This window comes from Crotalus tigris, unplaced genomic scaffold, assembly GCF_016545835.1.
Source record: "Crotalus tigris isolate CLP2741 ecotype Arizona unplaced genomic scaffold, ASM1654583v1 scf7180000017560.2302168, whole genome shotgun sequence".
In the NCBI taxonomy this organism is placed as follows: Eukaryota; Metazoa; Chordata; class Lepidosauria; order Squamata; family Viperidae; genus Crotalus; species Crotalus tigris.
In genome coordinates, this window is record NW_024096474.1 from 47,731 (window position 1) to 74,913 (window position 27,183).

General features: G+C 36.0%; 1 protein-coding gene across 3 annotated transcripts in view; it reads right to left on the bottom strand.

Moving 5' to 3' along the window:
- The window catches only part of LOC120310014 (cAMP-specific 3',5'-cyclic phosphodiesterase 4B-like), a 41,817-nt gene extending 20,492 nt beyond the window's left edge, over positions 1 to 21,325 (bottom strand). Inside the window, exons 1-3 of one of the 3 annotated variants that reach the window (XR_005557246.1) lie at positions 19,757 to 21,325; positions 19,192 to 19,312; positions 11,239 to 11,326 (exon numbers count right to left, since the gene is read on the bottom strand). The gene's annotated coding sequence lies outside the window, so the exon portion shown is untranslated. Of the gene's footprint in view, positions 1 to 11,238; positions 11,327 to 19,191 lie in introns of all 3 variants that reach the window. The other 2 variants (XR_005557245.1, XM_039347876.1) reach the window with 2 other exon arrangements.
- Between the last annotated feature and the right edge of the window lie 5,858 nt (positions 21,326 to 27,183).

Consider the following 27,183-nt stretch of genomic DNA (forward strand, 5'->3'; position numbering starts at 1 on the left):
GAAGTGTGTAGTGGGGTGCCCCAGGGCTCTGTTCTGGGCCCAGTGCTTTCAACATCTTCATCAACGATCTGGGCGAGGGGATAGATGGGGAACTCACCAAATTTTCAGACAACACCAAGCTGGCAGGAATAGCCAACACTCCAGAAGACAGGCTTAGGATACAGGAGGATCTGGACAGACTTGAACACAGGGCAATATCTAACAAAATGAAATTCAATGGTGAAAAAAGCAAGAAAAACCAAATGTACAGGTATAGTATAGGGGGTACCTTGCTCAATAGTAGTAACTGTAGAGGGATCTCAGAGTCCTAGTGGACAATCATTTAAATATGAGCCAGCAGTGTGCTGCAGCTGCCAAAAAGCCAACACAGTCCTAGGCTGCATTAACAGAGGGATAGAATCAAGATCACCTGAAGTATTAATGCCACTTTACAATGTCTTGGTAAGGCCACACTTGGAATACTGCATCCAGTTTTAGTCACCAGGATGTAAAAGAGATGTTGAGATTCTAGAAAGAGTACAGAGAAGAGCAACAAAGATGATTAGGGGACTGGAGGCTAAAGCATATAAGAAACGGTTGCTGGAATTGGGTATGTCTAGTTTAATGAAGAGAAGGACGAGGAGGGACATGATAATAGTGTTCCAATATCTCAGGGGCTGCCACCAAGAAGAGGGAGACAAGCTATTTTCCAAAGCGCCTGAAGGCAGGACAAGAAGCAACGGGTGGAAACTAACCAAAGAGAGAAGCAACCTACAACTAAGGAGAAACTTCCGGACAGTTAGACAATTAACCAGTGGAACAACCTGTCTCCAGAAGCGGTGAATGCGCCAACACTGGAAGTTTTTAAGAAGAAACTGGACAGCCATTTGTCAGAAATGGTATAGGGTTTTCTGCCTGAGCAGGGGATTGGACTAGATGACCTCCAAGGTCCCTTCCAACTTTATCATCCTCATCATCATTATTATTATTATTATTATATTATATATACAAATTTGATTAACTTTGAAATGCCAGGTCTAATTCTTCATACCATCATTACAAAGGATCTTGGGTAGCAGAATGAGAAAGATCTCTTTCTGATACTCTATAGAATTATTCCTCAGATTTCTTTGATTAAAACATGATCTAAAATAATTGAAAGGTGTTGTCTGTACTTATGAGAATGTACTGAAACTTATCTGGTCCAAACAAGTTAAAAAACCTTACACTAATATAACGTAAATAAATACCTAACTTACATCATTTGTATTAAAACTCATATACCAAATATTAAGCATTATCTACAGTGTCAAAGTAACAAAAATTAAAGCAGAGAAAGATGAAAGGTCTAATTTGATATTTATAAAAATATTTGTATATACAGTAAGTTAGCTGTGAATGCCTTTCTACTCCAATTACTTGAAGATGGGAACAATTTTCATTCTGTATTAAATATGACAGAGATGACAGCATCATGATTTTATTACAGACAGGAACAGTTTGTCCTAGAATGCTTACAAAACAATACTTTATGTAATGACCCTGATATGTCTATGTAATAACTGAAAGGTTTCTGGTGTTTTGAAATTTTTGTGCATAACATGGGCTTTTTTCTGAAAAACATGCCAAGCTTTCAAGAAGCTGGATCCAAGAAAAATAATCCTGAACTACCATAAACATTCCTCGATTGAAATATTGAACACAATATTTCTTCCTTTTTTGTACTGAATCTCAAATAAACCAGATGGTAACTTTAATCATAATCAACAGTGTTTTAAATTATGTAAATAATAAGAACACTGAAAAGATACCTTTGCCTATAAAGCTGTCAGTTTTACTTTGCTTTTTCATGTTCTTTAAAAGCTGTATAATTGATCTGCTATTGAAGACCTCTTCTCCAGTTCCCCACTGCTTCATTCATAATGCTTGAACACTTCTTTGCAAATCACAATGAGACACAGAAAATATTAAAATCATGCTTTAATATAGGGCCTCTTATACTGTATGTATGCATGTACAGTGGGGCAAAAAAGTATTTAGTCAGCCACCAATTGTGCAAGTTCTCCCACTTAAAAAGATGAGAAAGGCCTGTAATTGTCATCATAGGTAGACCTCAACTATGAGAGACAAAATGAGAAAACAAATCCAGACAATCAAATTGTCTGATTTGTAAAGAATTTATTTGCAAATTATGGTGGAAAATAAGTATGTGGTCAATATCAAAAGTTCATCTCAATACTTCGTTATATATCCTTTGTTGGCAATGACAGAGGTCAAACGTTTTCTGTAAGTCTTCACAAGGTTGGCACACACTGTTGCTGGTATGTTGGCCCATTTCTCCATGCAGATCTCCTCTAGAGCAGTGATGTTTTGGAGCTGTCGCTGGGCAACACGGACTTTCAACTCCCTCCAAAGGTTTTCTATGGGGTTGAGATCTGGAGACTGGCTAGGCCACTCCAGGACCTTGAAAATGCTTCTTACGAAGCCACTCCTTCATTGCCCAGGCGGTGTGTTTGGGATCATTGTCATGCTCAAAGACCCAGCCACGTTTCATCTTCAATGCCCTTGCTGATGGAAGGAGTTTGCACTCACAATCTCACGATTCATGGCCCCATTCATTCTTTCCTGTACACAGATCAGTCGTCCTGGTCCCTTTGCAGAGAAACAGCCCCAAAGCATGATGTTGCCACCCCCATGCTTCACAGTAGGTATGGTGTTCTTTGGATGCAACTCAGCATTCTCTCTCCTCCAAACATGAATTGTGTTTCTACCAGACAGTTTCATCTGACCATATGACATTCTCTCAATCCTCTTCTGGATCATCCAAATGCTCTCTAGCAAACTTCAGACAGGCCCAGACATGTACTGGCTTAAGCAGGGGGACATGTCTGGCACTGCAGGATCTGAGTCCCTGGCGGTGTAGTGTGTTACTGATGGTTGCCTTTGTTACGTTGGTCCCAGCTCTCTGCAGGTCATTCACTAGGTTCCCCCGTGTGGTTCTGGAATTTTTGCTCACCGTTCTTGTGATCATGTTGACCCCACGGGGTGAGATCTTGCGTGGAGCCCCAGATCGAGGGAGATTATCAGTGGCCTTGTATGTCTTCCATTTTTTAATTATTGCTCCCACAGTTGATTTCTTCACACCAAGCTGCTTGCCTATTGCAGATTCAGTCTTCCCAGCCTGGTGCAGGTCTACAATTTTGTTTCTGGTGTCCTTCGACAGCTCTTTGGTCTTCACCGTAGTGGAGTTTGGAGTGTGACTGTTTGAGGTTGTGAACAGGTGTCTTTTATACTGATAACAAGTTCAAACCGGTGCCATTAATACAGGTAATGAGTGGAGGACAGAGGAGCCTCTTAAAGAAGAAATTACAGGTCTGTGAGAGCCAGAAATCTTACTCATTTGTAGGTGACCACATACTTATTTTCCTCCATAATTTGCAAATAAATTCTTTCCAAATCAGAATATGTGATTGTCTGGATTTGTTTTCTCATTTTGTCTCTCATAGTTGAGGTCTACCTATGACGATAATTACAGGCCTCTCTCATCTTTTTAAGTGGGAGAACTTGCACAATTGGTGGCTGACTAAATACTTTTTTGCCCCACTGTATCTCTCTCTCTCTCTCTCTCCCTCTCTCTCTCTCTCTCTCTCTCTCTCACACACACACACACACACACACGTGTGTGTATGTGTGTGTGTGTGTGTGTGTGTGTGTGTGTCCATCCCCTGCTTGAGCAGGGAGGTTGGACTAGAAAACATTCAAGGTTCCTTCCAACCTGTTATTCTATGTTCTATTATTATATGTTCGACATCATAGCCAGAAAATGGACATATGGCGGTGAAAACACATAAGCAAACAGTTGAATAACTGGCTACAAAAAACCAGAATAAATTATGTAGTTTTAGCTAAAGTTCCTAAAATTGCATCATCTGAGAGAAAATAATTTCTCTCTGAGAGATTACAAAAAATGACACTTCTGGGATATTTCTCTCTCTCTCTCTTTTTGTCAATTTTCCACACTTTTCTTTATTTCCCATAACATGGGAGATCTCAAGAAGGTAGGTACTAAAGGAGGGATAGATAAACTCACTAGAAAAACAGATTCTTGCAATTAGGCCCTCACCGTTCTTGCTGAAGTGCCTTCAGTATATCCTTGCTGGTGATATACTGAAAAAGGATGAAAAAAGAGAAACTCACCCAACAGAACAATACCATTTTCACAGTGCTTTGGAATTGATGCAGAAAAGACCAGACAGAAATTAGCAACAGGAGTAACAATCTTATGGTAGCATTTATACTGATTTAAGGATGGGTGGCTAACATTTTAACTTCCTAGAACAGAAAGGCCCATAGAGAGAGGCCATCTAGTTTAAATAAAAAGCTTCTGTTGCCTAGAATTGGTGATTGATAGCAGTTGCACACATATAAGAGATTCCAAGGCTCAGACTTGTGTGCTTTCCTACAGATGTTTGCAAGCTTAAGCTGTCTTCCAACAAGCAGAATTAATGGAGAATGAAAAAGTTGCAATCACATGATGTCTCACTTAACAATTGTTAATGACGGAAATGATATTGTAAGTTTGGCACAATTGTGGGATTTTTTACTTAGCAATCCAGCACTTCTTGACAGAGTTGCTGGTTCCAATTGTGGTCTGTAAGCAAGGATTTTCTTTACCCATATCCTATGCCCAAAGGCCAGTCTAACATTTAATTTTGTCTCAGTTTTATTGGTAGCAAAGTATCTCTCTGACCTTTTTTCAGTAAATTTGTTTCATTTACTTTGTAAATTTTATGTACCTATGTTTAAAGTTCCATTACTACTACATTTCAATAAAGTGTCATTCAATACAACTCCTGTGTGTTTGTGTGTGCGCATTTTTGAGTCAGCCTGGATTTCTGGCGACCACCTAGACAGGTCCCTGCAGATTTCTTGGCAAGATTTCAGAAATCATTTGCCACTGCCTCCTTCTTTCTAGGGCTGAGGGTGAACTGGCCCAAAGTCCACCAGCTTTGTGCCTAAGACAGGATTAAAACACATGGTCTCCCAGGTTCTAGCCTGGTTCCTTAACCACTGCATCAAACTGGATCTCATTCCTACTAATACAATACATTAAGTTTATTGCTATTTTGCAAAATTGTTTTCCATTTTCTATTTCTGGTTTGGTCACATCCCCACTCATATACATGATCAAAGGTTAATGGGAAATATATCTGCAAAATAGCAATAAGCATAATATGCATAACAAGTTGTTTACAGGTGATTTTCAGTTAGTAATCACAATGAGGACCTGCAGCTTTGTGGTTAAGTGGAATGATTCCTAAGCAAAAGTTCAATTCTTATGATTCTACTTCAGCTTGCCTTTGGTTTTCAGACCTGAAGAGGTCATAAATGTAAGGAATGGTCATAATGTTACTTTTCATCATTTTTCCATCACTGTGAATGGTTACTAAACAAAATAGTCACTAAATGAAGATTACCTGTATTAAATAGCCCACTTAGGTTTCTTCTTTTTGCAAACATACCTAGTAGGTTACCAATAGTTATGTTCTTCTGGCTATCAATGTTTATTGCAATTTATTAAAAAGTGTTTCCAAAAAGATCTGCTTTTCTTTAAGCAAATGTGACTTGGGAGGACATTGTTTTCATTTACTATTCAAATGAAGTGGATAATCAGTGAAATAAGCCTTCTTCCATTAATGAAGTGATGATTAACAAAAAGGGAAAGAAATAATAGCAACAACAAAAAAATCACTGTTCTGTCATCCATCCATCCACAAACAAACAAACAAACAAACAAACAAGCTTGAGACACAATTTTTAGGCATAGATTAGGGATGCATAAAAATATTGTACCTGCCTTTTGTTAAAAGAAATACAGGCAGTCTGCAAGTTAAAAATGAGTTTTATTCCTTAACTCTATCTTTAACTGAATTTGTACTTACAAACAGACTGCCTATTATTAAAAATGGTGGTCGGCATTGTCCTTTCTTAAGCTGACAAAGTGATGAAGCCTTTCAGAAACCTGTATATTTGAAATGTGAAGTTTCAGTACTTTCTGAAAGCAAGCCTCAGCACTTTGTTGACTCAAGGAAGGACAGTGTCATCCACCATTTTTACTAATAGATAGTTCATATCTAGGGGTTGTCCTTAAATCAGATGTTCTTAACTCAGGGACTAGAAGGATTAAGAATGACTTGATAGCAGTCTTTGAGGGGCTGCCATAGAGAAGAGAGGGTCAACTTATTCTCCAAAGCACCTGAAGATGGGACAAGAGGTAACAGTTGGAAACTCCAGCCAAGAACTAAGGAGAAATTTCCTGACAGTGAGAATAAACTGCTGCAAATAAACAGCATTGTGTGAAGTAAATGAAGCTACACAAACAATATTTTAACTGCTAGAGAACATGATTATTCTTAGGTAAACATCCTTACTACATACAACTTCATTGAATTATTCCACTTCAGCCAGTTTATCTCCTCTAAATGACAGGACGCTGATAATAATCCATGTTTCTTTTTCCTCCCTCATTTCTATCATTTAATTTAAGTAACATTTATCACAGTACAGAAATGGAATGGAATGGAATGTCCAGTATCATGAAAACATTACAGTGAATTATTTATACAGGTAGTCCTTGACTTACAACAGTTCATTTAGTGACCGTTAAGTTACAACAGCATTGAAAAAAGTGATTTATCACCATTTTTCATACTTACGACCACTGCAGCATTCCATGGTCATATGATCAAAATTTGTATGTTTGGCAATTGACTCATATTTATGATAGTTGCAAAGTCCTGGGATCATGTGACCCTCTTTTGCGACCTCCTGACAAGCAAGTCAATGGGAAGCCAGATTCATTTAACAACTGTGTTCCTAATTTTAACAACTGATTCACTTAACAACTGTGACAAGAAATGTTGTAAAATGGGGCAAAATTCACTTAATAAACATCTCGCTTAACAACATAAATTTTGGGCTCAGTTGTGGACATAAATTGAGGACTACCTATATTAGAAAGCTGTTAGCTTCCATCTTCCTTTAATGCTAGAATTTGAGTTTTGGAAAGAAAAATATATATACTTTTCCAAATTATGGTGAAAACTAATAATCCAATGGTTAAATTAATTATTTAATAGCATTTTAATATTCACATTTTATAAATATTTTACATATTCCAGATTAAACTTTGTTTTAATTACAATTACACCCTTGTAAACTTTTTTATATAAAAAGTTGGTTCAAATTTTCAAAATATTTATTGTTCTTTTCTTTAGCTTTTTCATCTGTCAGACTTTGTATAGTGCATTGGATATGGAAAAACTAACCATTTAGGTAACATACAGGCATTTCCACAAAATACTTTAATTACAATTGAATTCAGTAACTCTGAACAAAATCTCTTCTTAGCTTGTGCCTGAGTTTAATCCATCAAAGGCTCTTCAGAATTTAAAGATAATCTTTTCTTATTCAAGGATCAACAACTGAATAATTCTAAGGTTGAAGAAGGAAAACTTTTTGTCTCTCTAAAACCTTTTTCAATGAATTACTCTTTACACATTCATGTAACTATGTTGCACACCAGATCAATGTCAGTAGTCTATATAACATTAAGAACTACAATATTATTGCCAAACAGCATTTCTGAACTTATAATTCCTAAACTTATATTATTATCCCAGATACATTCTGAATTCATTTGACCAACTGCAAGTAATCACCAGTTCTTCAACTATTGCAGAAAGCGTAGAATCAAAACTTGACGCCAATAAAAATATACTGAGGGATTCCTTTTTTCTTGACTGTGCTTATATACCTAAGGCAAGATAATGCCCCTCCTATAGCACAAAAGGACACATTATAGTCTGACTGAACCTTTATATATTATTTTTGTGAAATGCTGAAAAAAGGCTAGTCGACAGATGATCAAAGAGAGCAAAAGTGGTCTCTGTCCTCAAAAAAAGATAGGAAAAAGAACCCCAAGAACTGTACACTGGCTTTCTGACATGGATTCCTGGGTAAACCAATGATCTAGAAGCATCTTAACAATAGTATGGTAATTCGACAAAAAATGGTCATCTCATTTTTTTTAACTATGTTATTTCTTTAGCAAATTACGATGCTATTGATGTATCGTATTTTGTTTTCAGCAATTTTTTTCATAATATTTTAATTATCAAATTAGATAAGTGTGGATGCATAACAGGACATAGCTGGCTTGAAAATCATATTCAAAGAGTGCTCATAAATTATTCAACTAAAGAGAGATGTCAAGTCTTGGGCCCTTATTATTATTTTTATTCATAACGGGTGAAAATGTGGAGGAAATCCTTATAAAATATACAGATCTGTAGATAGAACAACATAAATGGCATACCTAATAACCTACAAAATATATTAAAATTCAGTATAGTTAGAAAAAGAAATGAATTGAAAACAACAGAATGAACTTTAACAGAAATAAATGCAAAGTTTGGACACAAAATATACAGGAATTCCTAGCATGATAATTGTATTTCTGAAAAAGAAACACCTTGAAATAATACTTCATTTATATTAAGTATACATCACTAAATGTGATGTGACTTCAAAAAATAAAAGATGACATTTTAGCTACATTAATACAATTATGTTTCCAAATCATAAGGAGTAAATAGTTCCACTTTATTCTATTTTAGTCAGACCTAGTATTGTGCCAAGTTCTGAGCACTCCATTAAGGAGTCAAACAAGCTAGAACAGGTTCAGAGAAGACCAGTGAGGATAATTTGGGACTAAAAATTAAAATTTCTCTGTTAGAAAAATAAATGAACAGGGTGTAGAATTGGTTTTGTCATCTAGAGCATTGGTTCTTAACCTTTTTGAATGAATCGCCCCCTTGAGCCAATGAGGAAGTTGTCATCGCCCCCCTCCCCCAACATAACCTCTCAATCATAGGAAACAATTCTTCAATTTATGCAAACGCTTTTTTTGTTTTCTTTAAAATTGTCATCAGGACATATCGATGCAAATAATTTATTTCCAGTCTTTTCCCCATATCTCCCATATTCTGGCCAATGGAGTGTCACTGTATGGGTAGAGGCTGCTGCGCAACGTGCATGAAGATAAGCGATGCGTATTCACATATGTACGGCATTCTGTAATGAAGCTAGCTGGAAGAACAATTGAAAACACAATTCAATCCACTAATAGCAAACGATCTGATGTTTTTGTATGACAGATATACAGCGATTCACTGTACGAAAAAGTCTCAAAAGTGTCCCCAAAACATCTCGCTCCATCACCCCCATATCGCCCCCTTTTCGTTCCTTCGCCCCCCCCGTCACCCCTTTTCGTTCCATTGCCCCCATGAAAACTGAAATCGCCCCCTGGGGGGCAATATCACCCAGGTTAAGAACCACTGATCTAGAGGACTGGACACAAAATCATGAATTTAAATTACAGAAGGGCATTATCTAACAAAATGAAATTCAATAGTGAAAAAAATAAGGTTCTACATTTAGGCAAGAAAAACAAATGTACAGGTATAGTATAGGGGGTACCTTGCTCAATATAGTAAGTGTGAGAGGGATCTCGGAGTCCTAGTTGCCAATCATTTAAATATGAGCCAGCAGTGTGCTGCCGTTGTCAAAAAAGCCAACACAGTGCTAGGCTGCATTAACAGAAGAATAGAATAAAGATCACGTGGAGTGTTAATACCACTTTACAATGCCTTAGTAAGGCCACATTTGGAATACGGCATCCAGTTTTGGTCACAATGTAAAAAAGATGTTGAGACTCTAGAAAGAGTATAGAGAAGAGCAACAAAGGTGATCAGGGGACTGGAGGCTAAAATATATAAGGAACAGTTGCTGGAATTGGGTATGTCTAGTTTAATGAAGAGAAGGACTAAGGGTCACATGATAGCTGTGTTCCAATATCTCAGGAGTTGCCACAGAGAAAAGGCAGTCAAACTATTCTCCAAAGCATCTGAAGACAAGACAAGAAGCAACAGATGGAAACTGGAGAGAAGCGACCAAGAACTAAGGAGAAATTTCCTGACAGTGAAAACAATTAATCAGTGGAACAACCTGCCTCCAGAAGCTGTGAATGTTCCAACACTGGAAGTTTTTAAGAAAAGACTGGACAGCCATTTGTCTGAAATGGTATGGGTTTCCTGCCTGAGCAGGAGGTTGGACTAGATAACCTCCAAGATCCCTTCCAACTTTATTATTATTATTATTATTATTATTATTATTATTATTATTATTATTATTATTATTATGCTGTATTTCTACTGAATTTTCAATTGGTGTCCTAAGACAAATAATATATTGTTGGTGATAAACACTCTTTTACTTAATGCGTTCAATTAAAACAAAACAGCTGTTGTTAATGCTTTGTTTACCTACAGCAGTGAATGGGGAATTGAACATGATTACTTTTCCAACTTTATAATCTCATAATATATTAAAAGTATTCGAAAATTCAAGGTTCAAATAATTTTTGATGTAACATTATCATGATGTACGGCTGAGAGTAAGAACAGGTGCAGTCAAAAGCAGAGATTACCTAAGACTAGACAGTTCTGTATCAGTAACTCTGTATTAATTTAAACAGATGTAACTAATTCTGTTCTGTTGAGAAACATAGGTAAGAAAAAAAGACATGTATGATCTGACCCTTGGGACTGGAATACAAATGGCTTATAGTTTTCACTTGCTCATTTTTTGCTCTGATAATACTGCAATAAAACTGGCTTATCAAGAGCTGTGTCATGGATGGATGGATGGATGGATGGATGGATAGATAGATAGATAGATAGATAGATAGATAGATAGATAGACAGATAATCTTTATTGTCATTTTTTACTTTGGGCATACTGATACACATTAAATATGAAATTTAGTTGCTTGCTCTCAAAAGTGTACACATACATAACACAAATTTAAACATGCTATATAAAACATATGTATAAACCTACACCCTTACATATAAATACATATAAATATTAATCACTGTCCATCTTGAATACCTAGCGTAAAGAGGAAGCTTTAGAGTTCACAAGGTTAATACTGTATGGAACAAAACTATGACTGAATCTGGATGTTCTGGTCTGGATACCACGAAGCCTCCTCCCGGAAGATAACAAGAAAAGCAGGTCATGAAGAGGATGTGTAGTGTCCCAGACAACCTTGTGGACCCTGCTCAAGCAATACTTATATGCTATGTCCTGGATGGAAGGGAGGGAACAGCCAATGATCTTTTCTGCCATCCTCACCATTTTCTGCACCGTCTTCTTGTCTGAAGTAGTGATGCTTCCAAACCAGATTGTAATGCTGTATGACAGGATGCTCTCAATCGTCCCTCTGTAGAAAGTGGTAAGGACATGCAGAAAATGCAGGCGCTGCTGTCTCAATATTGTCTCAACAACCTTCCCCCAAAAGGGAAGGAACTGCAAGGAAATAGATATGATGTTGACTAGGTTGTCTTCTGATAGGACTGGCATCTTTAGCAGAGGGCACAGCTGCTCATAATTCCCTCTCTCACAAACAGGCACTGGCAGTATCTCAGAACCAACTGGCTACCTCCTTACCCAAACCCAAGACTACCAGGATAGGCAGAGGTCCAAACATTAGGTAGCAAAGACAACTTAGAGAGCACCTTATTTACTTCTTTGTAGCTTACAGGGGAAAAGTAATCCAGTTAATATTGAAAGACAGTGCCCAAGTTATGACCAATGCATCTGCTGATGTAGTGTCAACATTCCAGCCATTATAGTTATACGTTTACGTAAGAAAGTTTCATTTGCAAAGTAACTGATTCTATATTTGTAATACTAGCCATTGACAACTCAATAGACAATATGATGGATCTAAAAGTTAACTTTCTAATAATTGCAGTACACCCCACAGTGAGGTTACATGATCTTCTGAATAATCCATAATTCACAGTGAGACTTACTAGAGAGGCACAAATTAGAGGAAGCTACTCAAGTACTTAAAGGAACAATTTAATTACTTAGAGAGGTCCAAAATGAGCTACTGGAATTAATAATTCTCTGTGTTAAGAGCAATTCAGTTTAGTAAAAACCATTAATTCTTTTTTGGTTTTCCTATGTAAAATGAGTTCATTAAACACAGAATAATACAATCTATTCCAGGGAAACTTTCAAATTGCTTTTAAAAATATTTACATGAGTTGTTCACTTTCTGTTGTTATCAGTAAAAACACTTAATATTTTTATACTAAACATCTTTGGTCATTTCAGTTGTTTGGATGGAAAAGAAAAAGACATACATACATGCATACATATGTACATACATACACACATACACACACACACACACACACACACACACACACACACACACATATCCCACAGCAAAAGCTAATAAAATATTTAGACTAATGATAACCAGAATACAGAGGAGCACTCACTGAAGAAATAAAGACTAAGCCAATAAATATAAACTGATTATAAATTACAGAGAAAGCTATAGATTTGGCACATTTTAAAACAGACAATATTGTGAGAAGTTAGGAACAGTTTCTTTTAAGTTAATAGTTTCTCTTCAAATTTTTGAAAATCAATATATTTTTGTCAAACCAGTAGAACTTTCAGGAGTGCACTGAAATATAGAAAATGTGATCTCTGAACAATTCTATCACTCCTTTAATTAAAAAAAATACATATTAGTCAGTTCTACTTGTCATCTGCTATAAAGATTAGTCACAATGTAAAAATAATTACATTTTGTATGAGTAATAGATGTTCAATGAAATTTCTCGCTGGTCTTTAACATTGTTATGTTTATGCACAATGAATTCTACAGTTTTTTAATGTGTAGCAAATTATCATACTAGTCTCTGCTATAAATGGTCATACATAATGCACACAACTATTATAAGCTTTTAATAATGAAAATTTCTCCATTTTCACATCAGAATATCTCATTCAAGTCCAACTCTACTGTAGAAAAATGAAATGTAATAAATAAAAGCAATAAAAAATAGTTGTGAGCAATATTCAAAATTAAATTAAAACACTGAATTTCTGTATTATACAATTATATTAAAAATTAAAAGATTGTTTAAAAATTGTTTTACAAAACATTCACAATCTGATTTATAGACAATACATAGAGATAGATAATTAACATTAAAATATAGAAAGTGGTCTTCATTATTTCTTTAAACTAGAACTTTAATTTACAATAGCTTATTGGGTTTTGTGATAGAAATCAAGTATGTTTAGCCTAAAATGGAAGCAAATCTCAAGACAGTCTGAAAATTAGTTGTGGTAGAAAAAGAATAGACACATTAAACTATCCTGAAACTAACCTACTTATACATTGTAGTTTTTCATTATATAAAAGTTAATTCAGTGTCTGCTGTTTTCTTTCTCCCGCTAAAAATCTCAGTATGATACTCATATAAATTACTAAGTCCTGGATATGGATCTCTTGTGTGTGCATGCCTATGTGCGTGCCTATGTGTGTGTATATGTATATGAATATGTATATAAAAAAACTTAGGCTAAAACAGACTATACCTTATGGACAATAAATCGATGCACAGCCAGCAGCAGAATAAAGAAAGAAAGAAAAACAGGAGGCACATAGATATATGTCACATCATACCTGACAAAAATGATAACGTAATACCTGGTAATCATAACATTGACTGCAGATAGTAGCGTAGCAGTCATGCCAGGTAGGCATTAGTAAATGCATATAAATAGCTAAGCAATCACACATTGTCACTCTAGAGAATATATATAGCCCTCCATAAACAGTGAAACTATAGTACTTATTTTCTACAAGTTTACTATTCAAATCTGCAGGCAGAACACAGCCAGAAGCTTTCTAGGTAAACCCCAAAATGATGATACACAGGCATAGTGATGTCATGATGTAAATGTCATGATTAAGTACACGCATCCTGATGTCTGACTCAAGTAAGTCAGTCACACAGCATTTGTGTGATATATCCCACATATCCTCCGGAAGCTCATGAATACAGTTTATCAGCTTTTGTTCAGTTTTCTTTTGGTAGCTTATGTATAGTGTGCATCATCACAGTGGTTAAGATGAGTAGCACCAAGTGATGCAGCTCTATACATGTAGTACTCAAGTTATGACCAGTCATCTAATGACCGTTCAAAGTTACGACAAACTTTATCGCCAGTAAAGCACTTCCAGCTGTCATAAAACATTGTGCTCTCCCACATGATCGCATAACTACATTTGGGGAACTTTGCAATTAGTTGTAATTTGAGCTGGTTGCCAAGTTCCAATCATGTGATCACCATTTGCAATCTTTTCTGGCTTCCCAAAAGAGTCAGTTGGGAAGCCAGTGGAGGGAACTAATGGTAGATGAAATCCTGTAGGCTCCAGGAACAACTCTGTTCCTGAAGCCTACTGAAGGATTTCTCTTCTGTGTATGGTTGTAAATGTGAAAATTGATCACAAATTTATTTCTCCATCACCATCTTCTTTGAGAATAGTCATTGTACAAGGCAGTGCTAAATGAGTCTTACCAGCATTTTCTAGCCAGTTCAAATAATTCTAAAACACCTCATTCACTGATCAAGTTTTAAAAATACAAAATCATAATAACAAAGATAAAGCATATTAATAATCAATTCAACAAGAAAAAAAACCATAGCACCAGAAGCATTACATAAGCAAAAACCATTCCTTTAAAAGCAATGTTCCTCATCTTTGGCAACCTGAAGATATGTAGACTTCAACCCCCTGAATTCCCAAGCCACTTCAAGTCTGCTCATCTCCTAGTTGCCAAGGTTGAGAAACACTGCCCTTAAAAAAGGAAACAAACCTTTAAGACCCTAAATGCTTGCTGAAACAGACAATCTTGATGGTGCTATAAAACACCCAAAGTGTAGAGAACCTGATTTCTAAAGGAAATAATCAACATAGTGTCTTTTGTTTCACCACACTGCAGACTCAAATCTAACTCCATGTTTGATCAGATTCAGTCCTTGTCTTCTGCCAGCATCATTTTAGGTGTTTCCTCTCTCCTTTCATCTCTCAGAGTTCCTTATTAAACCAAGGAGATTCCTCTGTATTGTCAAACAGGAAGAGACTGTCCAGATGTAATCATATCCAAGGATGCTACCATCACTATATTATAGGGGGTGACCAACTTCTTGGCAGAATTATCCATCATAATTTCAGGAAAAAACCCAAATACCTTCTGGAAATCACCTGATCTATCAGGACTGATCAAAGATAAGTTTATGGCAGGAGTTCAGAGCACTAATGAATTCCATAGCAATGAAGGAATGATCTGATCATTTATCCAAATAAAAAATAAATACTTGATTTCTTGGTCTGCACTGCCTACTAAAGCTGACAGTCTTGCAAGTCTGATTATGTTGCACCTCTTCCTGTTGCTTATAGTTCAATGAATTAGGAAGCTGCCTGTCTGATTCACTTCTGAATATTATCTGTCTGTTGCATATTTAAATTATTTTTCATCCCCCTTGCAATAGACTTTGTATATCTCTATCAAGGTCATCTTCCTTATTCTATAATTTTCTGAAAATTCAGTTATCTTCAAGTGCCTACCTTTCTAAAAAGTATTCATTTAGGCAAGAAAGTTTTGCACCACCAGTTTAGGTTACTAAAAAGGATCAGGCCATCAGAAAATCCCAGGGTCTGATCTTTACAAGAAAGTCAAAGTAATATACGAGAAGAAGGCAGTGATAAATCACTTCCATATAGTTCCTAAGAAAAGCACAGAAAGCTGAATTTGAAGAAATCATACTTCTAATGATTCATAAAAGTTTCAGTTCAAACATATTATTGAAGAAGATATCTAGAAACAAATATAATTTCCTCTGGCTGGGCTAAAAATGGAAGATGTGTTTTTATTCATTTTGTAATTTATCATTATCATTTTGCCATCCTAGTCTAAAATGTTCAGTAGACAAACTGAATATTGGATATATAGCATTAGACAGTGAATGGCTTTCAGCTCTAGATGTGAGCAATTTGCACTGGAAAATATCAAGTGTTGAACTTGCTTTAAGGTTATACTTTTAACTATCTACTATAAAATATGCATAAAAGTATACAATACCTTTGCATACTGAGTTTAAATCAGATTTAGGACATAAAAGCACTTACAATTTAAGTTGCTCTGTCGTATGCTCATGCCAGCTTAACTCAAAGCCAGCTTAAGAAAATACTATCCAGATTAGGACACTTTAGCAATAACTTGCAAGATATTCAATTTGGACAAGAGGCTACTATGTCTTCTCACTGGAAAATTCCCTTGCTATGTCCTCCCCCATTTCTTTTCCATTTGCTTTTCTTCTTGTGGGCAGGTCTTTCTGAATATATGTACCTTTATATATATAAACATACATGTGTATCCGTATACACCCATATACAGACAAGTTTTATACATGCATATTCGAGTCTCAATCTTACACGGGAAAAGACACAATGTTAAAGCAACAATATGTACACATACAGAAGTATAACAATCTCCTTTAAAATAACATTTCCCCTCTTTCTATCTTTTACTACCTTAATAGATTCTATACTTCCCTTTACTAGTGTTGCTGAAATAGCCTGACCATTCTATAAGCTTTCGGTTATGCATCCAAAAATCAGTGTGGCTTAACATATCATAATCAATTTCATCCTATTGATTTCAATATGATTAAACATGACAAAATCTGGATCCAGCACCCTGTAGACATGGATATTGTCTGAAGATAATAGGAAAAGGAAAATCTCAACAGTAGATTAAATTTAAAAATAAGGCAGATTTTACTGCAGGAAATTTAAAAGAGTGTTACAGATAATCTCTTCCTCACTACATTTACAATGGGGCAGGGGGAAACTTATTAAAATGTACATCTACAACTATATCAATTCAGTCATCTAGGAAACCTAAGTAAAATAGGATGCATGCATATTTTAATATATGCAATATCTTACTTCAAAGTCATATTGTCATCAAGCAAAGAGATTGATAGTTTGTTGATATGCATAGTTATTAACCTTAAAATTCCTGTTATTTCAGAGTATACTGGTTTGGATTAGGAATACATTAGAAGCTCTCCATTTGTGCTAGAGTCTGGGGGCTAGGAGGACATCTTTATAATGCCTATTTGTGAAATATTAATATGTTGGGAAGCATTCAGGCTGGCAAGGGGGAAGGGTCAAGCATGGAATTAGCCTGGAGTCACAATAAAGTACATAGGGGGTACTTGTGGGTCTGGTTGTAACACCATCTCTTAAAATGTTTATCTAGAGCACAGGAGGGAATCCTTCCAATGGGAATGGAAAGTGATGAGGAGGAAGAGGAATCAGAAATATTTGTTTCTCTTCATCCAGGAAGATCTATCCATTCGTACAAAATTAAATATTTTGAATATTTCTGTGATTATATTACTGTGAATTCAGTAATTGAATTTCAGAAATCACATCACAACAATAAGAGCAAGAGAATTTGAATATTTTTCAATACAGGTTCAATTTAAAATGCCATTACTTTTTAGATCAAGCAATATTTCTACATAAAGATAAAAAATGAACTAAAATCTTAACATAGATTTTATGCAATAGATTACATATATAGATAACACCTCAACTTAGCTTTGAGGGTGACATTTTAGCTTTATTGGATTTTTCTTTCTTGTGACCTTATAAAATTATATCATTCGCAGCAGGACTAGGCTCAGGATTCAATTCAGAACTCCACAAATGATCTAGAATTCCCCTGGAAGTAGCCTAATCTAAATCTAAAGTAAGATTCAGAAAAAATATTTTTCCATAATCTGTCATGGGAAATCATGTCTGCCTCCGTCTTTATCAGGTTACATTTTCAAAAAGAATAAAATACACTGTAGGACATGAATTTTTTTATAAAAATCAGTGAAGTAGATTTAATGTATGCTCATTTGTAATCTAATATAAAAATAATTCCTATAATTTAGTAGTTTTGGATACGGTGTATTTGAAGATTTTCAAATGATGTGTATATGACTTTTTGTGAGCAGATTTTAGAAAGTATAAATTCACTTTAGTTCTATTAACATTTTAAGAGTATTAGTTTTTGGCACAGATATAAGAAAAGAGTTTATTCTGGTACTTATATAGATATCTGTACAACTATTACATAGTCAGCAATTTAGTTAATCATAGCTCATTATTCTTGTTCAGGGGAAAAAAAAAACATCTACTGAATTGATCCAAACTTCTAGTATCATATATTGATTGCTCCTACCATGAACCAATCACACAAAGCAGTAATTACACATTTAAAATTGTACACCTAATAAATCTGCAGTTGTAAATCCCCAGCTGTTTCCTACATCCAAAGAATATTTCACATAATGCAAAAAATGAGTCAACTAGACTTTGGTTATGTAACAAGATCCACAATAGTAGTTATTGTTCAATAAAATGAAAAAAAAATGAAAGCCAATATAAAAATAGAGAACAATTTGGGGCAATATATTCTATTTCCCTGAATATATTACCCTGAGGTAATGTTCAAACCAATGGCATATCTTTCTATTACAAACGTCTATTAGTATAGCAGATAGAAAAACTAAAAGAGATATTAACTCTTGAACTGTTTTCTTGTTCTATTCAAACCAGGACAATATTTTTTTTCCAAAATCAAAACAAATAAAAAAGAGTCCTAGTGCATTATTGTGAGGAAATTGTGAACATTGTTATGTATTAAAATTATATAAATGCAAAACAATCTCAAATTTAAGACCTATTTCATGATATATTGTGCTATCTTATAAATATATTTCGGCTCCAGCTCGAAGTCTAAACTAAGTTCAATCATCTGATTATATATAAAAAAAAAGTATGGATACAGTAAAACCAGAATTAAATCAAATCCAGCAACATCAGTTATGGTAAACTAGAACATATTAATTATCAATGTCTCAATCCTCCAGTTATTTGAAACCCATTTATCACACACAAAAATGTAGGTAAAACACCAGTTTTTTTTTAAAATGATAATTATAGCGCACACACACCCCATAGATAGAACATCAAATGCCCTCATGTTTACTTTTAAATTAACATTTCAGTATAATCTCTCTTCCCCCCCCCCCCCAGAAGAGTTTGTTTCCGTTCCTGGTTAGTAGAACTTCATTGTTTTCCTCCACCGTCCCCTTTCAATGGTCCCCTTTCCTTTTCCAACCCCCGCCTTAAGTGCTCCAGCCCACCTGTCAGCGCCTGGAAAAGGCAGCCTCCTCCTCCTCCACTTCTCAGAGGATCCGCGAAAGGGAAACGGGCACCTCGACGCCTTCGAAGTTCAACCGAGATCTTCTTCCTGCCGGGGTTTCGCTGAAAAAAAAGGCGAGAGGAGTTTTAAATCTGTCGCTCAGGCGGAGAGAAGGCACTAGCAGTTCCAGCCGCCGATGCACGTTTTCCGCGCACACCGGGGAGGCATTTTGTTTCTTTTACCGGATTCAAACAAACCAGCCAGTCACTTTTTTTTGGGGGGGGGAGGCGGGAGGGAGGAAAGGATTCCAAACTTCCCCCCGCCCGCACTTTCTTCAGATCGCATTTTGCGATCTAAACACGCGCTCGCCACTTCCCCCACCTGACAGTACCCCCCACCACTAGGTATTTTCTCTCCCCCTTCCCTCCCCCAGAGGGCTGGCTATTACAGGACCCAACGCGCGGCCATGGCCTCACTTGACGAAGGCGAGGCGAGGGAGTCACAACGTTGCTTTTCCTCAAAGGCAGACACCTGACGCCTGCCCCTGGCCCTTGAGGCGCTCTTACCTTTGCCGGCAGTCCGTCAGCGGCGTGGTTCTTCTTCCTCACCCGAAGGAGGCCCGGGCTGGGCTTTTAATTCCCCTGCCTGCGACGGCGGTCCAATCTGTCGCTGGCTGGGGCTGGGGCAGCTCACCCTCTCGTTCCCCTCAGCGCCTTTCCGCCTGCAGCAGCAGGAGGCAGGCGACGGGAAGCTCTGCTTGCTTGCACTGAATGACAATGTTGCTTTGACTAAATGTGTGTGTGCTTACGTCGCCTTCTCTCTCTCTCTCTCTCTCTCTCTCTCTCTGTGTGTGTGTGTGTGTGAGAGGAGGGGGAGAGATGAGAGAGCGGGCCACCACCTGTCGATGCTGCCCAGCTAACCCAGGCAACTCCGTGCATAAACAGACCCCACGCCAGATGCCCTAGTTAATGGGAAGGCAGCATAAATCTCTAGGGAATGGAAAGGTGGGGAAATAAGAGGGGAGATGAAAAGATTAACCTTGGAAATCAGTGGAAAAGAAATGATCTACATCAGATACATCTTTTACTATCCGCCCTCCCACACTTCTTAACGAGCCTGAATATAGTCATTGCACAAAAGAAGCTGTAAAATAGGCCCTTTATGATACTATCCAGTATTAATATCTAGCCATGTTTGCCTAAACAGATGTTTGGGGTGTGTTTTTTTTAAAGAATTTCTCCACATTTGAAACTGCTGCTTTTCTATAAAAAGCCCACACACAGAATATTAGCAATAGCATTGACATTTCCCAGGTCTTCTGTGATTTATCACAATGAAAGTATTACACTAGGCTTCTTTTAGATGAGTGTCGTCTCATGAAGAACATCTGCAGGCCCTTTTTATCAAACACTGTTTTATGGCCATGGTTAGGCTATGGGATTGAAAGCAGATTATTTCCTAATTGCATATCTGGTGTAATTTGTACAGGCAGGGAATTCTCTTACATTTAATAAGACTCAAAGGAGATATTTTTCAATACAAATGCTGAGACAAAATATTTCTAATAAAATCCTGTTGTTTGGGTGGGGAATATGAATATTTCTTGTTTGGGGTTTTTTACACCTCATTACACAACTACTATTCTTAGGGCTTTCATTTGATCAAGAATTACATGAATTTCATAATTGGAGATAGAAACATTAATTTCCAAGAGGAAAAATAATTTTTTGTGGGGGAATTCATCTTTCACCTACTCTACAATAAGTCCTAGAGTGTTACTGTCAAATGTGAGTGTTTGGATAAAAAAAATCTATATTTTAAGTTCTATGCTAATATTAAAGGTATGTTTGTGAATTATGTCAAAGCAAGATTTACTTCAGTCTTTTTTATCAATGTACACAAAGAACTAGGCACATTTATCAGTGACAGATTCATTCTTTTTAGTATCATTTTGGAATAAAATCAGGGGTCTTATCTGGATCTGATTTCAAAAAGATATTGCAATAGAAGTGCCAACTATCAAAATTACATTTATTTACTGAGCAGTGGTGGTACATTGATTAGAATGCAGTATTGCAGGCTAATTCAGCAATTCGATTCTCACTGGCTCAAGGTTGACTCAGTCTTCCATCCCTCCAAGGTCAGTAAAATGAGGACCCAAATTGTTGGGGGCAATATGCTGATTTTGTAAACTACTTAGAGAGGGCTGTAAAGCACTGTGATGTAGTATATAAGTCTAAGTGCTATTGCTATTGCTATTTATTTATAAGAAACCTCCAGGCTGACCTAGGCTTCATATGCCTTTTGATTTTAAAAAAAAAATACAAAGGGGGGTTTCAGCCCAGTACTTTTGGAAATATTATATCTTCTCAAAGGCAAGCTATAGTGGCTGAGAGAATGTGGAAGCTGGAGGTGATGATGATGACTAACGTTCTTTTTTGTTTTCTGATAAAGTGATTTATTTGATGCAGCTATCCAATCTTACTTTCAGAGCAACTCTGTGCGATGATGCTTTATGCCTGACTCTGTTTCTATATTTTTATGATGCACATTGCCTAACTCAGAAATCCCCAACCTTTTGGGCACCATAGTCAGGCATAAAGCATCAACTGCTAATTAATTAGGATAGTAGCTAGTAATAGATAGTAACTAGTAACCATTGCTGGCTTTATAGCCCATATGTTTGTCTTATTCCAATTTAATATTGTTTGTTTGATTGATTATGTATATTTAGTCATTGAAATATGTATTCTGTTCTTTTACTGGTCTTGAATCTCTCTACATTTAGTAACCTCTATTTAGTTTCAGTGGCCAAATCTAATTAATATTATAAGAGCAAGACAATCTTTGAAATGTCTTCATTTTCCATGTCAGGCCACATATTAATGTTATGGTGTTTACATTATGACATTGGTTGCCCTTTTCCAGCTAACCAAAATTACATGTGGGAGATATGTGTATAGGGACCTGGTAGCCTGCCATTACTCGTACCCATCCCGTGAAGTGGAGATTTTTTTTTCCCTTAAGTCTCATACTTATGAAGGAAATGTATTTCTTAAAAAATACTAATCAGAGCTGAAAAAGATTTTTTTCCCTTTACTGTGCATTGCTTCATCCAGTATGAAAGCAATTGTATGATTCCCACTGTTGGGATGGAAAGATTATTTCATCAATATACTTCAAATCCCCTTCTGTGCCTTTAAGTAATAAAAGATAAAAATAAAGTTGTAGCTGCATCATATACATTCAAAGAAACATGCAGTTCAATCTTAATAAAAAATAGAAAATCAGCTAAGGGAAAGGTGTTGAAAATTATCTGCATTGTGCAGTAGTCAACCTTGACTTCACTCAGCAGTGAAGAAAATATGCAGTAAGTAACGGGGACCTCAATTCCTAAACTAAAAGCAGACCCTATTTGAAATGCAATATTTATTTATTTATTTACATTTATTGGCTGACCATTTCTAATAAACTCTGGATGGCACACAAAACTAAAAGAGGCAGAAAAATAGCTAAAATACTAAATCAACAGACAGCCCAGGCTAACATGTTCTAGTAACAAAATCCACAAACAAGGGTCATTAAGCAATCAACAAACCTTCAGCCTTGACTTAGGACCAAAAGCAAGTTTTCAAAGCTTTCCGATACCTTGGGAGAGCAGGTGCCATCTTATTCTGGGGGTGGGGGATAGGGGAGGGGTCTAATATGCATCATATTACGCTGGCATGATATCCGTCTTATCTTACAGCTTAAGAAGAAAGAAGAAAGGCACACTCCTTGGAAAGCCCTTCCCAAATTGGTGCCATCTCACCTCACAGACTTGTTGTTGTGTTGAAAATAAGAGGAGGAAGAAATATTAGGTATGTTCATTGCCTTGAGTTATTTATAAAAAATAATAAAGGTGGGATATAAATCAATCGATCCCAGATATGCTGATACAGCAAAGACAGCACTTAATTCCTTTTCATTTTAATTTGTCTCATACCATGGACACTTTCTTTATGGTGTTCATATTTAGATCTCCCCCTTTTGCACTCTGAATATAAATGAAGCTGGAGTGATATGGGTTTATGAGAAGATGGCTGCTGTATCATCTGAATGGTAGATGCAGTGTGTTGTGATTGGATGCAGAGCTGGACCTGGAAGGAATGTATAACAGAAGTAACAGCCACATCCTAGTTTGTCAGTATTGCTAAAGCAAGGGAAGCCATACAGTGACAAATGGCACAACAATAGCACTTGTGCCCGGCATAGAAGTTTGTTTTTTCCTGAACGGCCACAAATGAGTAAAGGCAACATCAAGAAATAGAAGGGAGCCAGGACAAAAATTAAATTCATTAGATTTTCTGTTACTTTTAAATGTTATTGATTTAATGCAAATCATGAAATCACAAGCATATCCTTTTAATGCGTTGCCTTCTCTCTTATTATAAAAATTACAAGTTGGCAAGTTACATAGGAGATTGTGCAGCATACCTAAATTTGTGGGGAGGAGGAGTGTGCAATCTTGTAGTTTTAGATTATGTACCTTTACTACAGTCCCTTAATTGGATTATGTTCCTTGATACTTACTATAATTCTTACTTCAAAGACTTTCTCTCTTTATGCATATGTGATACCTGACTGCATGATATTATCAAAGATTATAATTATACTGAAATATTTTCTTATACTGGTCCCTTGAGTACCCCTTATTAAGTCCTAACTAGCCAACATGATTATACATTTGAAATTACCACCAGACTTACTGCCATCAAAATAACTAGAAAACACCATGGTGTTAAAATGTGAATAATAAATCTGATGTTTTATGTTGGCATGAAAACAAGGAAACCTAACTTCCACTCATATTTTACCAATGTAATTATAAAATACAAATGTGTGCCATTTAGCCAGATAATTCTATTTCATAAATAACATTTATATTTGTAATTACTGTATTTATCAACAGCAAATTATGCCCAAGACAACATACAAAATATTTTTAAAAGCACATGCATATTATTATAAAATCTACAAACTAATTTTCTCCTTATACATTATAAAATTGGCAGAATTCTTTTAGGTCTCACTTATTCAAAACCAGGCCCTCAGTTTCTCTCATTAGATATGAATCAAGAAAGAATAGAGGGTTTAAAGTAAAAATGAGTTCATTTTAAGTTCATCTAAAATTTAGTTAATAATATGCTGTTATTATTATGTATACCAATCTGGAGAGGCCTAACTAGATTTTATTTTATTGGTAAATCTCAAAGTAGGGTCAAATTGGGTTAATACTTAAACAGAAGACCATCAGAAAATCACAAGATTGTGGGTTAAATCAGGAAGTCACAAGACTTGAGAAGAAGTCAGTGATAAATCCCTTCCATATTATTACAACAAGAAAAATCTAGACATGTCCATGCACTCAAAAGCAGTCAGGCTCAATTTGAGAGAGTTATATCTACAATGTTATGGATGCAAAAAAGCAAATAAATTATGACAGTATAGAAGAAGTCACTGAATTAACTTCTTAACAAGTTACAAACATCTTTTTTTGTCTCTATAATAATTTAATTGGAAACTGTGAGACACATCCTCACTAATTTTCCCAAATGAAACCCTGCAGTTGTTATCTGGTTATGTCCATCAGTGAATAAGCAAACAAACTGAATCATAATTACAATTCAGGAAATCGTGCTATTAAGAGCAAGTTATGCTCATTTAGATTAGTACCAATTAGTCATGTTGATAGATAAATGTATTTATATGTTGGTAAATACAATAAACTGAAAGTTTGAGGATGTCACCTTTTAAAAATATGTACCTGAAAAATAATTTATTTGCTTTTAGTTTGCTGCTGCTAAAGATGATGATAATGGTTATAATTTTATATCATACTATTACATTGTACATAATTTGTTCTGAGCAGAGAATAATGATCGGTTGGCTTAGTATGCCAGCGTGGATTATGTAGAATTTGCTAAAGTACACAAATAATATTCCTGCCACTGAGGTAAGTTTTAAAGTGTTCAAACAATGTGAGATAAAGTCTTCAGAGATACTGTCTTCAGTTTTGGAATGTTCCATCTTGCCAGTATCCTCTCTCAAGCAGTACCTACCAAATGCATTGTTACCCAGTCTCACAAATATCAAATAAAAATTTTCCCACAAAGAATGTTCCAAAATCTAGTGTTCAGAGAAACAGTGGCTTTGATCCTTATGTCTTATCCTACTTTGATTGGTCTAATCTCTTTTAGCTCATCTAAGCCAGTAACCAGCAATCCCTTTAGTCTTAGTTTATTCCATAAATTAAATATGTACTACAGCAGGAATAATTTTATCTTGTTAGTGGAAGCCAACAATTTAATCAGGTGGCCTGAACTGTAGAGTTATATTAGTCAGATCAATCTCTCACATTAAAAAAAAAATCCTAGCCTTTTCTTTATAAGGCACAATTTAATGATGTTTATTTAATTTTTCTCTTTGTTTTAAATTATATATCATATCCCAATTTAATGTTTTAATAGGATAGTGAACCAATTTTTGTATTATTAGAATTTTGTATGTTTTGCAATCGTTCATTTAATTAGGATGGCAAAAATTCTACACACTGCCTCCCAAAAGTGACCTCGGTACAGATTTATATAGGATGCTGGCAATTCTGTTTAACAGCTGATTATCAAATAACCCAGAGTTAGCTGAGATTGCATGCTAAGTCATAAACCATGGTTTATAGATTACTACTTCAGAAAAACATATATTTGAGGCTTCTGGTTCCAGGTCGCAGCGCTGCGGTCGTTCAGAGAGGCTTCTCTCTTTGCCGACCGAGTTTCCCCCGCCGATAGATCCTTGATTGGGTCGAAAGTCGCCCTGGAGGGGCGACCACCATTGAGGAGGCTGCCTGTTTGACTGAAGAGGGGAGGAGGCACCCTCTGCTGTCCAAGCAAGCTCCTTTGGGCTGACAGAGTAAAGATTGGTCAGTAAAATGGCCGATCACTTGGCTGTACCAGCTGTAAGCCACAAGAACATCTAAGCGAAATAGAATCACCGTGGAAGATTCTGTGAGACCTTTCCTTGCCTCTCCCTTTCCTATTTATTCCTTGAAAAGCCTTTGGAATCATTTCCCTATCTTTTTAAAGCGGCTTTGTTGATGGGGGAAGGAAAGGCTTGGAACAAAAAAAAATTAATTTTAACTTTTTCAATGGTTGATTTTATTTTTGAATATTTGGGAGTCCTAAAATCCTTGTTACAGAAACTTAATATGCTAGCAATTTGGAGGAATTTTTTTCCTACTATTTTTATAACTAAAGAAAAGAAGGAAAAGAGGGAAGAAATTATTTTTATTGGGAGTCTGGAAAGACTGAACAACTGGTTAATTCTCTGGGGACATCTTGTAGTGAAATTATTTATTGCAATTGTTATTTGTTTTTTTGGACTCTGTGTCTGACTTTGACTTTCAAATTATCTCAAAAGGGAAAGATAAAGAAGCTGTATAGCTGGGTGGAAGCAGATATTGACTGATTGTTATTAAATACAGCCTCCACCAAAAGAATAATGGCTTTATATACTACTGAAATGGAGGAACTCTGTCCAGATTTCAATTACAAGTATATATTGGACAAAATTCTTGAAAATACTGAACAAATAATTGCCTATACAAAAGAGATTATTTTTCAACGACAAATTAAAGTGCAAGGTGTAAGTGAGCACTTTCTAAGCCAAGAAACAGCAGAAGGGGTATATACTCAAGAGACCCGCCTTCAACTTTATTCACAATTTACTAAGATGGAGGAATCAAACTTACATCAGGACTACCAACCTACACCGTAAAAAACTTTTGATGCTAATGAACAAATGACTCTTAGCACAGAAACTAAGGATGTTACCCCAGAAGGGCAGGCTGATCTCCAGACTCCAACTGATTACCTGACAGATAAAAAACTAATAGGAGGAGAGCAAAATAATATTAAAGAAGACTCTACATTATTTTATAGACAATCTATTGAGACTT